Here is a 10,131-nt window from a genome sequence, read left to right on the forward strand (position 1 = left end):
ACCATTTTAAAACCCCTGACATGAAATTTCCCATGCTTTAAAGCAGTGGGTAGGGCTACAGAGCTAACACAAAGCTGTTCAGCAAAAGGCTCTTAAAAAAAATAATTATAAAACAGTCAGGTTCTTTTAATATTTCTGCAGTAAATCTCAAGTTTCCCTTCTGTTCTAAATTGATCTCTACTACTTGGAGTCTATCACAGCTAAGGCATGTCATCCCACTGTCTCCTTTGAGGAATTTATACTAAAGCGATTGAAAAGTGAAGAGTTAAGATCTGTTGAAGAGCCCTAAAAACCCACATGTAAGCTCTGATTTTACTTCAGAAGTATTGCCAAGCAAATTAGCATTAATTAGAGACAAGCTGAAAGACCAATAAAATATTAGGCTAATGGAATCGTCTAGAACTGTTAAGACTAAACACGATCAAAGAAAAACAAGTTGCTTTGTCACATAATCTAATGGTCCTGACACGGAAGCCTCCCAACATGACCCACTCAGAGGAATTCCATACTCTTGGAGAGTTTCTGATGCAGAAATGAAGGATGTAGGAAACTGGAGAAGCAAACAGAGGAGAATGAAAGCATGCAGCCCCAGCACCCTGCCCTAAGAGACTGACCAGATGGCAGGCCAGAACTACAAAAAGAGATTAAGAAAGGATAAAACTGTCATTTTGCCATCCCTCTTTCCTCCTTCTTTGTTGCATCAGCTATGCCACCCCAGCTCCCAAGGGCACTGCTGAATACAGAGGAAAATAATGTGTCAATAAATAAAAGCAGCCGCGATCCCTAGCCCTGGAGAGGGCTAGGACTTGTTGGCATGTCATCTAATGCGTGCAGTTTCATGTTGTACTCTCTCCCAGGCTGTGGAGGAGGTACCTGCAAGCCCTTGTCTCCTCGTTGAGTTACAGTCCTGGGACGGCAATTAGGAGAGTGGGAGAGGAGGGACAGACTCTTCTGCCTCTTGCTTTACAGGGGATGCCCAAGACAATCTCTTCTAGTGGCAGACACTTCCAAAGGGGGCTGAGGGGCAGAATTCAGAGTAAGGCACTGCAATGCAAGGAGAGAACAGATCGGACTAATGCAGTGCAGCTGCATTCAGACCCCACCAAAACCTTAGGTCACACTCCCTCATTCCCATCCCACACTCAAAACACGTGCCAAAGCACTGAGGGTGGTGTCTGTGGCCTGACACACACACGGCATGGAGACCAGTGCTAGGACCCATGCAAGCCCCTACACTGAGGGGGGGACAAAACGTGTCTCTGCTTTTCACCCTCCTTCGAATCTGGATGTACAAAAAACTCCAAAACAACAACCCGAACATTGGTATCAAATCCCTGTTAGTTTTAATGCTTAACTTCATAATCTGTATATAATGACACATACTAAATTCACTTCATGAAAAGAAGGCGTGCAGTAGCTCAGGCTCAGCTAAGGTGCTAACATTTCAGCCTGAGAGCAGCTGCAAACACTGCTGATACTCAATGCCTGCAACCCCAGCAGGCAGAACAGCGTCAGTTACGTACAGCTACACAGACTTGGAAGAGACAGGCATTTCTGAACATCTTCGTGCTGGCGTTAGTACATAAACAAGTGCTGTGTGAAGCTGTCCTTAATTATTTTGCACTATTTTACTCAAAAAAATTCAAAAGCAGGCTGAGTCTACACATAGAGATAAACCCTGACCAGCCCTCTTGTTGTTTGGAGAGTTTGGGCAGCTTTAAAAGCCAAGCAAACACCAATTCCCACTCCTGTGAAAACAGATCTTGTGACGTTGCCCAGTGTAAGCCACAAAAATTTTGTGAAGGTCCAAACTACATTTACAATCTTATCAACCCCCCTGCACTCACTGCTAGATCAGTTAACTTACTAAAAATATTACAGCAGGCAAGAACGTGATGGAGGATACCCTTCTGGTGCTGAAGATTAATTCATCATTCACATCTAGAGGTTTCTACTGCATTTTTAATAGGGCACATATGGATTGAGTCTAGTGATCTATATCACTTCGTTTCTGGATATGGGCCTATATCGAGAAGCAGTCCCCAAACAGCAATTGCGAGAGGCCTGAGACCTTCAAATATCACTATGCAGAAAGAACAGTTAGGGCTCTGATGTATGTGCTCCAGTAAATCTTTCAGTGGCGATTTAAGACATAACTGTGCTCCACAGCTCCGCTGGAGATTCCTGCCTCTGGAGCTGGACCAGCAAAGCAGAGAGGCTGGACCACGCAACCTATGGTCTCGACGCCGGCGGCTGAAGCAGAGGCACGTATTCCCTTCTGATTTTGCTGTAGTGGGAAAACGAGCAGTATTACGGGCATGGGGGCACAGGTCAACACACCCCGCCCCGCCCCCAACCTCCAGCCTTTAAGGTTTCCAGAGCTGATGCCAGAGCTCCGGGAGATGGGGCAGGAGCTACACCAGCGCACCGCGGCTGCAGACCGTGCTGGTACAGGCCAGAGGTGAAGTGCCTCGGCGCAGGCATAATGAAACACAGAGCTTCACCTCTCCGCATTACATGCAATTAACCAAAGCAACTGCATTCAGGGAAGTCACAGTGAATTTTATAGAGACAGCTAACATTGCTCTGGGCCTTCTACAAACATGCTCCCAGCATTAGCCTACCAACCCTGCACTGCTCAAAGCCTGTCATCGGCCAACAACAGCAGCTCAGATGTATTTGTATTCAATCACAAAGGCTGGAAAGACAGCTAGAAAGGGAGAAACTGAACTTAAGGGACCCTCGCATCAGCCACGGCTACAGAAAGGCTAGAGAAACAGAGAGTGCAAACTGGAGCATTCATCCCAGTTATTTCCAGAATCCGGGACACAGCCGGCACTCGTGCCCAGCGCAGCCGCTGCAGACTGCTCCTGTGCTGCTGCTGCGGCATGGCTGCTTTACACCCGCCAACTCCACTGCAACTGCCTGTTGAGCTGGAAATTCGATACACAGCAAAGGTTGCTGACAGCCAGAGGCTGCCCCCTTGTCTATAAAATATCCTGTAATAAATTACATTACAGACTAGGGAAAAGGATTTGGAAGAGGGGGAATTAAAACACAACCTTATGAGAGCTAAAATGAGACCAATTAAAAGAGATTTGCTACAAGTGCTGAGGGATTTTGACCTGAGCTGTAATCAGGGATGGATATGCATTCCTTTAAAAGAGGAAAATGAGCGAGAGATCATGTGTAAACAACTCTGCCAATTAAACCGAAATGGATTATCTTATCTATGCAGCTCTGCTCAGAGAATCACCGCATATTCCCGATATAGCAAAGAGATCAGAGATAGGCATTTAAATCTCTGAAGCAAGGCTCAGCGAGGAGATAGGCTGTGTGGTTCAGGACACATCGAGGTCTCTGCTGAATTCGGGTACCTCCTGCCCCTCCCCTCCCCCCCCTCCCCCCCCCCCCCCCTTTTTTTTTTAAAATCATAGAATTATAAATGCTAATACAAAGCTAGGCTCAGGCATTTTTAGCAGGTCACCTACATGAATTCTAATGCAGTTCAGAGCGAGGGTTAAGCATCGTTACAGTAAAACGCACGCAGCAGATAGCACCATCACTGCACTACTGGGTACTGCTGAAAAACGCGCAGCTTACCAGTGCACACGCTCATGTCCTGCTAAACACTCGCGGGTATTATTCCATACCTTACAACAGCTCAATCTTTCTGTATCACAATCCTATTTTGCTAACACATGCCTCAGAGCTCCTCTCTCCTCATGGTCAGCAACGCTGGAGGGCTGGACTGGCCCCTGCCCTCCACTCTGACACCAGGTCTGAGAACCTGTACCAAACAGCTCAGGTCATTTCTGCAACTGGAGTGAAAAATTTGACACGGACAGATGTACCACTGCTTCTGCTCTGTAGTGCATTTTCACTGCTTTTTGAAATATCCAGTACTTCCTAGTTCAAAATCATACATACGTACAAAAAAAAAGCGCACTTAACAAGGGCTGAAAAAAACACTGAAACAGAGGAAGAAAAGACATGTTAGGAAACCTCATTCAAGAAGCAGCAACAAGGAAAATAGCATCATAGACTTAGGGAAGAGCATAAACTAAAAGGGAAGAAGAAATTAAAAGAGGAATTTGAGATGAGGAAGATTAAGAAGAAAGCAGCAAGCATACAAGAAAATAATGCTGAGACATACATCCTTGTTCACAGCTGCCGAGAGTGGAAAAGTTTTAGAACATTTTATGCTGGTTGCCAGATTCGAGCAGAGGTTTTTCCACTGGCTCAAGTCTGGTCTAGTGGAGTCGGGCTGCTCTTGGAACCAGCCTAGCTCTTAACACAGCACCATCGATTGCTTCTGTGTAGCACAAAACACAAACTAAAAAGCCTTCCTAGGTCCAACCTTCCAGGAGCAGGATCAGTAACCTCAGTGCCACGAGAACAGCCACACTGGGAAGCCCAGCGCAGAACCACCACCCAAAGGCGCTGCGGACCGTGTCCCTCGGGTCTCTGCACAGCAGCGCTCCTGGCTTGGCCCCAGAGCCACCGGCTGGTGCACGTGGAGAGCCAGAGCTCCCGTGGACAATGGGGCACGTGGAGGCACCAGCCCGGTACCGCTCGCAGGGCTGATGATGCTGAGCTCGTCATGATTTCTGGCTCTCAGAGTGCTTTTGTACACAAGGTATCCTGTCGTACAGGCACTACATAGATTCTCCTGTCATCCAAAGCTTCCCAGCCCAAATATCATGGGGAACTGAGCTGACTGCACGGAAACTGTAAAATTAATCAGAAGTTTCTAGTTTGCTTTTCTTCGCGATAAAGGACGAGGTTACACTTCCTAACAAGAAATGCAAGTGCAATTAACAGCTCCAAATGCTTCTTTGGCAAGATTGGTCCACACAGAGCCCCAGTGTGGCACAGCGTAACTTGTGGTTAAATGCAGTGGTTAAATTCAGATATGTGACATCTGCCCACTTCTAAATCGGGCAACACCGAGTTTATTCACTCTTGCATAAGCAAACAGGGGTGTCTCACGCTTTATTTATCACTTTACCACCGCAAGTATGCTCTACCGAGCAAAGGATGCGAGATACTACGGGCATGACTCCTCGCGTTCCAGCAGCTTTTCCTAGGGAGCATCGCTCCCGCCGCGCCTCCCCACCGCCAAAGCCGTGCCTGCTGCTGGCCCCAACCGGGCAGGCGGGCAGCCCCCGGCCCCGGCCGCCGCACCACGCCGCCCCGGGGGCGCCGAGCGCCGGAGCCAGGCCGGGAGCGAGCTGCGGCACGGCACCCTGCGCCCAGCGCCGCCCCACAGGGGCTCCGAGGGGCGGCAGCCACCAGGGGAAGGAGTCGCTGCCCCGGGCCGCGGGTGGCGGCTCCCCGGGCCCCCCGGGCCGGCGCGGCGGGCCCCGGTGCCCCCGGCCAGGCTGCACAGGTGGCTGCGGGGCGGGCGGCGCCTCGGGGCGCGGGGGCAGCCGCCTCCCCGCCGCCCGCCTCAGCCCAGCCCCCGCAGCGGCTGCCGCGGCCGCCCCGCCGCCCCCCGCCGGCGCACAACTTCCCCCGGCCCCGCCGCCCTCCCCCTCCTCACCTGCCGCGGCGAGGCCCCGCGGCGCAGGGCACGGCTCCCGGCGGGCGGGCGTCCCCCCGTCCCCGCGGGCAGCTCTCAGGCCGGCCGCGGCCCGCCGGCTCCCGGCCGCTGGGCGTCCCTCCGGCCGCTGGGGGAGCCGCCGCCGCGCCGCTCGGCCGCCATCTTCCGCGCAGGGGAGGGGCGGCAGGCCCCGCCCGGCGGCGGCGGGACCGCGGGGGGGCGGCGAGGGGCCGGCGCTGGCGGTGGGGCTGAGGCGGCCCGGGGGGACCCCGCTGCATGAGGGCGCTCGGCGCTGCCGCCCGGCGGGCGGGCGTGGGGCCCCGACGGACGGACACATACACAGAGACTCACGGTGCGGGTCCCGCCTTACAGAGCCGAAGGAGCTCAGGGTGCGGAGGCAGGACGGGATGGGGAGCCACGGCCCGGGGGAGCCGAGGGAGCCCCCGCAGCCCCGGCCGGCGGTGAGGGGCGGCGGGCGGGGACCGGCGCGACCGGCGGGGGCCGCAGGTTGCCCCTCGCCCGGGCAACGCGCCGCTTCCCTGGCACCGAAAACCTCAAAAAAAGCAATGCAAAATGTAGATTTGCCATATAGGAACCTATTCTCCCATTGCAAAGTTGGAAAAGCTGGAAAGTCGTTGCTTTTGGACACGTTTACCAGGTGCAATTGCACCCGAAGCGCGGAGGGCGCTGCACGCCTGGGAGGCCCCGTTTGCAGGTGCAGACCGAAGCGAAGCGGTGCGAGCGAGCACCGCTCCGTGCGCTCCCGCCGCCCCCCCGGCACGGCAGCCCCCCGCCCGCCGCTGGCACGCGGCAGCACGCACTGGAACACGACGGCGTTTCTGCAGAATGAACCTGCAGACATGCGCGGTGCTCCCGCTGTCCCCGCGGCCAGCAGCCACCCCGAAGCCAGGGCGGCAGCAGCAGGTGGTGGCCCGGCCACCACAGCCCCAACAGCTGCACGAAGCCGAGCCAGCGGGGGATCTGCGGCAGCCCGGCACCCGGCGGCATCTGCTTGTAAGCGTTCATGGTCTGGTACTACCTTCTGTGAAAGTGGATTTACCGTTTCAAACCAGAGTTTGATATTCCGGTATAAGAATATGTTTCTGGGAGTTCAGCTCTCTCCCCTGTCCAACCAGTCTCAGTTACACTGAGGGAGGGCAGTCATCGAATCGTATAGCTGTATGCTACCGTACGCTACACAGGTGCAACAGTATTGGCTTAACATTCCAATTAATCCTGCAGTGGAAGAAACCACTTCTTCCGTCCCTCCAAACTGCTCCTCCCTCCTCAAGCCACGGGAGCAGTTTACCTGCCTTCCCTCTCATGTCACCACCGCTCTCAGCCCCTCTGGCATCATTGCTTCTGTAGCTACCTCATATGTAACTTGCTCTGTGCACTCACAAGACACATTTAAATCACTTGTGCTTCTCCACACCAGCCTCCCCACACTCCCAGCCTGTGCTCAGCTTTACTACTCCCTTTCCATCTTCCAGGCTACCGTATCGCCCAGTGCCCATCCCACACAGTACATACTCTCCCTGGTGACGTTGTATTTCTCTCAAGCAACTTCTCCTTCTCGAGGTTACATAAACAAAACAATCCTTCCCTGGATAGTCAGTAAAAAACTGAGTTATAATGAAGATTTCCATTTGCCCACTCCTGGTAGAAGTTTTCATGGGTCAGGAAGCCTGTTTCTTTCAAAAGGGAAGGTCGAAGTACAATGCTGTGTTAAAATAAAAAAAATCAAACGTGTTCCTGTTTATATGGAAGCTCAGTGGAGCATCTCTAGTAGGTATGGAAGATTTTTACTGATACTGTAAGATACTGTAACAGATTAGAAAGTGTTCAAACTTGCTGACTTGAAATATTTAAAATTATTTCAGCATTAATACTGTTTCGGGATGAACAAGGCTGCAATCTGTTTACAACTCTTAACATTTTAAGACAATATCTCAAAGATAGGGCCTTTTTTATACAAGAAAAATATGATAAATCCGAAGCAATGTATTTCAAATGACACATAAGCAGAACGTACTCTTCTCGTATAAGTACTTCTTTCAGCTTGTTTTGAACTTCTAAACACGTAGTAACGAACAAACAAATCATTGCTTTCTGGAACAGGAACAACCATACAGCAGTAGTAGCACTGCTACAACTGTATAGTTGTATGTGTGTGTATATATATATATAGCCTATAGGATGTTCCTGTGTAAACAAGGCCACTGAAGCACAGCCTTGATGCCATTTTTGCAGGCTGTCTTCTCTTGGTATGAACACTACACTTCTCCACAGAAACATGATGGAGAAATCAATCACGATGACACTGTATTTCATCCCAACAAGAACTGGCCAAACCCCAACTCTGCCAATATGCAGGCGTATGATGGATTAACAAAAAGGCTCTCTGTGAATAAATGTCATCCTGCCCATCCACTCATAAGTAATTACAGTAAAATGATATTTTTTACTATATGAATATATTAATATGTAAAATAGTAATATACTTTATGTATAAAAATATACAATATAAATTACTGTATAAGATAAAATGATACATTAGCCACCTTTCCCTCTTCCCCCCACCTATCTGGGCTTTAGAGGACCCTGCTGCAGTACAATGAACTTTCAGGCTGAGATGATACTGATTTAGTTATTTGCATCCTGTCACTGTGGCCAGGCTGTCTTAAAAACCATGAACATATGCATTTTTGTTTTCTAACACTTGTTAAGTATTGAAAAAAAATGCTTGCTTAAAATTCTTTAAAAAAAACCCACCACCAACACACCAACCGGTAAATTCTTATTCCTTACTGTCAGGCAGGCAAGGCATTCCTGCAGATGAGGAGTTCTCAGGCATTAAGGGGGAAAAATTCATAATGCCCCACTCAAGCCACTTTAAGTGCCCTCAAGGACGACCTTTCCCAACTCGAAAATGAATTTATACCAAACCCAAATAAACAAGCATTCCAGGTGCATTAGTCTGCAATCCCAAACCTTTCAAATTCTCAGGAAAAAAACCCCACCACCTGTGAGGTAGAGCAGCGGTACCCCCCAGCTGCTCTGCATCACTGCTCATTAGTCTCTTCCAGCAGATTCTCGGAGGTCAGTCTCGTTATCTGCAGGGACAGCTGGGGACACAGAAGCACCTAGCACACAAGTGCTTGCCCACGGTCTCCCCGCAGAGCCACAGCAAAACCAGCAACAGCTCACAGATCTCCTGACTGCTTGTCCACCACTCTGTCTGTCTACGTTATCAGTCACACAAGTAAAAGGTAACGGTTTTCATTAAAAAAATAAATGGAATTTTATTTCTGTTCTGCTTATACTTCTCCCCACATCTCATAGGTTCTGTAGCACAGGAGCATCCTGCTGGGCTTTGTGTTGCTAGCCCGGTGAGCGAGAGCAGACCCATTCCAGTTTAAAGGTAAATCTGATTTGGGCACAAATAAAAGCCACCATCAATCATAGGTCTCCCCCAGAGTAAGCAACCTACGTGTACAAGCATGCATGTGCACGCATTGGGAGAGAGGGGAGAGCTTAGCAAACCGTGCTCAGCTGCTTCTCTTCAGAAGATGGCAAAACACCACCCAACGGGATGAGCAAACCATAACCAGATACAGCATTCTGGAAAATAAGTGTCTGGGAATACTGCTGCGGCTTGATAGCTCAGCGCTGCATCTATCACATTGCAGAGAAGCACCATTCCCAACGCTTGCTGCCAGCTAAACCACAGGAAAAACAGGAACCCTTTCTGGAGCAGTTCTATCCCATTTTTCAGTGCTCCTGGCCAAGACGGACTCACAAAGCGCTTGCAAGTGGTAAAGACACATACAGTACAGCTTAAATGGAACACCACCACCTTCTCTAAATGTACTTAAATCACACACATACACAGGAACTGTCTGAAATGCCTCATATACATGCTACATAAATATTCCTGACGTAAGCATTAGCCCAACTATTGTGCTTTCAGTAAGTGTTTAAATTACTTTTGTCCTGGGTAAAAGAGCTACTAAGAACGTGGGAAATCATCACTGACTTTATGAGTACCTTCCTAGTGCCTATCAGATCATACTGCACCATTTCTTTCAAGACCATTAAGATATGATTAACTGCTTCAGGAGAGACCTTACCTGGTGAATGATGCTGCCTCAGATGTCAGAATGATAGCAGAACCTCTCTTTGCTACCGCAGTAATAGCAGGAGCTATCTTCTCTGGCTAGGAACAGATTGTCTTCAGCCCCTGTGAAGTAGGCTGTAAAACTCTTACCTTCTCCCTTTAAACACTAAGGACAATTTTCCTCCTGTTTCATCAGGCAGCAAAAGCAATCATCTCTTTAAGCAGCAGCAACTGACACCTATTTACTAGGTAATTGCTGCAGTTAAAGGGGATTAAGCACGCTGAACTCTCTTTCCGAGGTAAAGCAAAGCCTCATCTCATCTGCAGCCCTTCCCAGATGCACCTGAGAAGGGCTGGGGGTGCGGGATGCTGGCCAGGCCTGCCAAGGTGGGCGCACAGATGCCAACCAGAGCCCCTCAGCCTTAGCTGCAGCCACCATCAGAATGAGATGTGCAACCCCAGGGCA

General features: G+C 50.1%; 1 protein-coding gene across 3 annotated transcripts in view; it reads right to left on the reverse strand.

The window, feature by feature from the left end:
• Nucleotides 1–5,715, reverse strand: part of NDST2 (N-deacetylase and N-sulfotransferase 2) — a 136,957-nt gene extending 131,242 nt beyond the window's left edge. For 2 of the 3 annotated variants that reach the window (XM_055721402.1, XM_055721398.1), the window contains exon 1: nt 5,546–5,715. The gene's annotated coding sequence lies outside the window, so the exon portion shown is untranslated. Of the gene's footprint in view, nt 1–873; nt 1,045–5,545 lie in introns of all 3 variants that reach the window. The other variant, XM_055721399.1, reaches the window with a different exon arrangement.
• Between the last annotated feature and the right edge of the window lie 4,416 nt (nt 5,716–10,131).

This window comes from Falco cherrug, chromosome 9 (assembly GCF_023634085.1).
Source record: "Falco cherrug isolate bFalChe1 chromosome 9, bFalChe1.pri, whole genome shotgun sequence".
Taxonomy (NCBI): Eukaryota; Metazoa; Chordata; class Aves; order Falconiformes; family Falconidae; genus Falco; species Falco cherrug.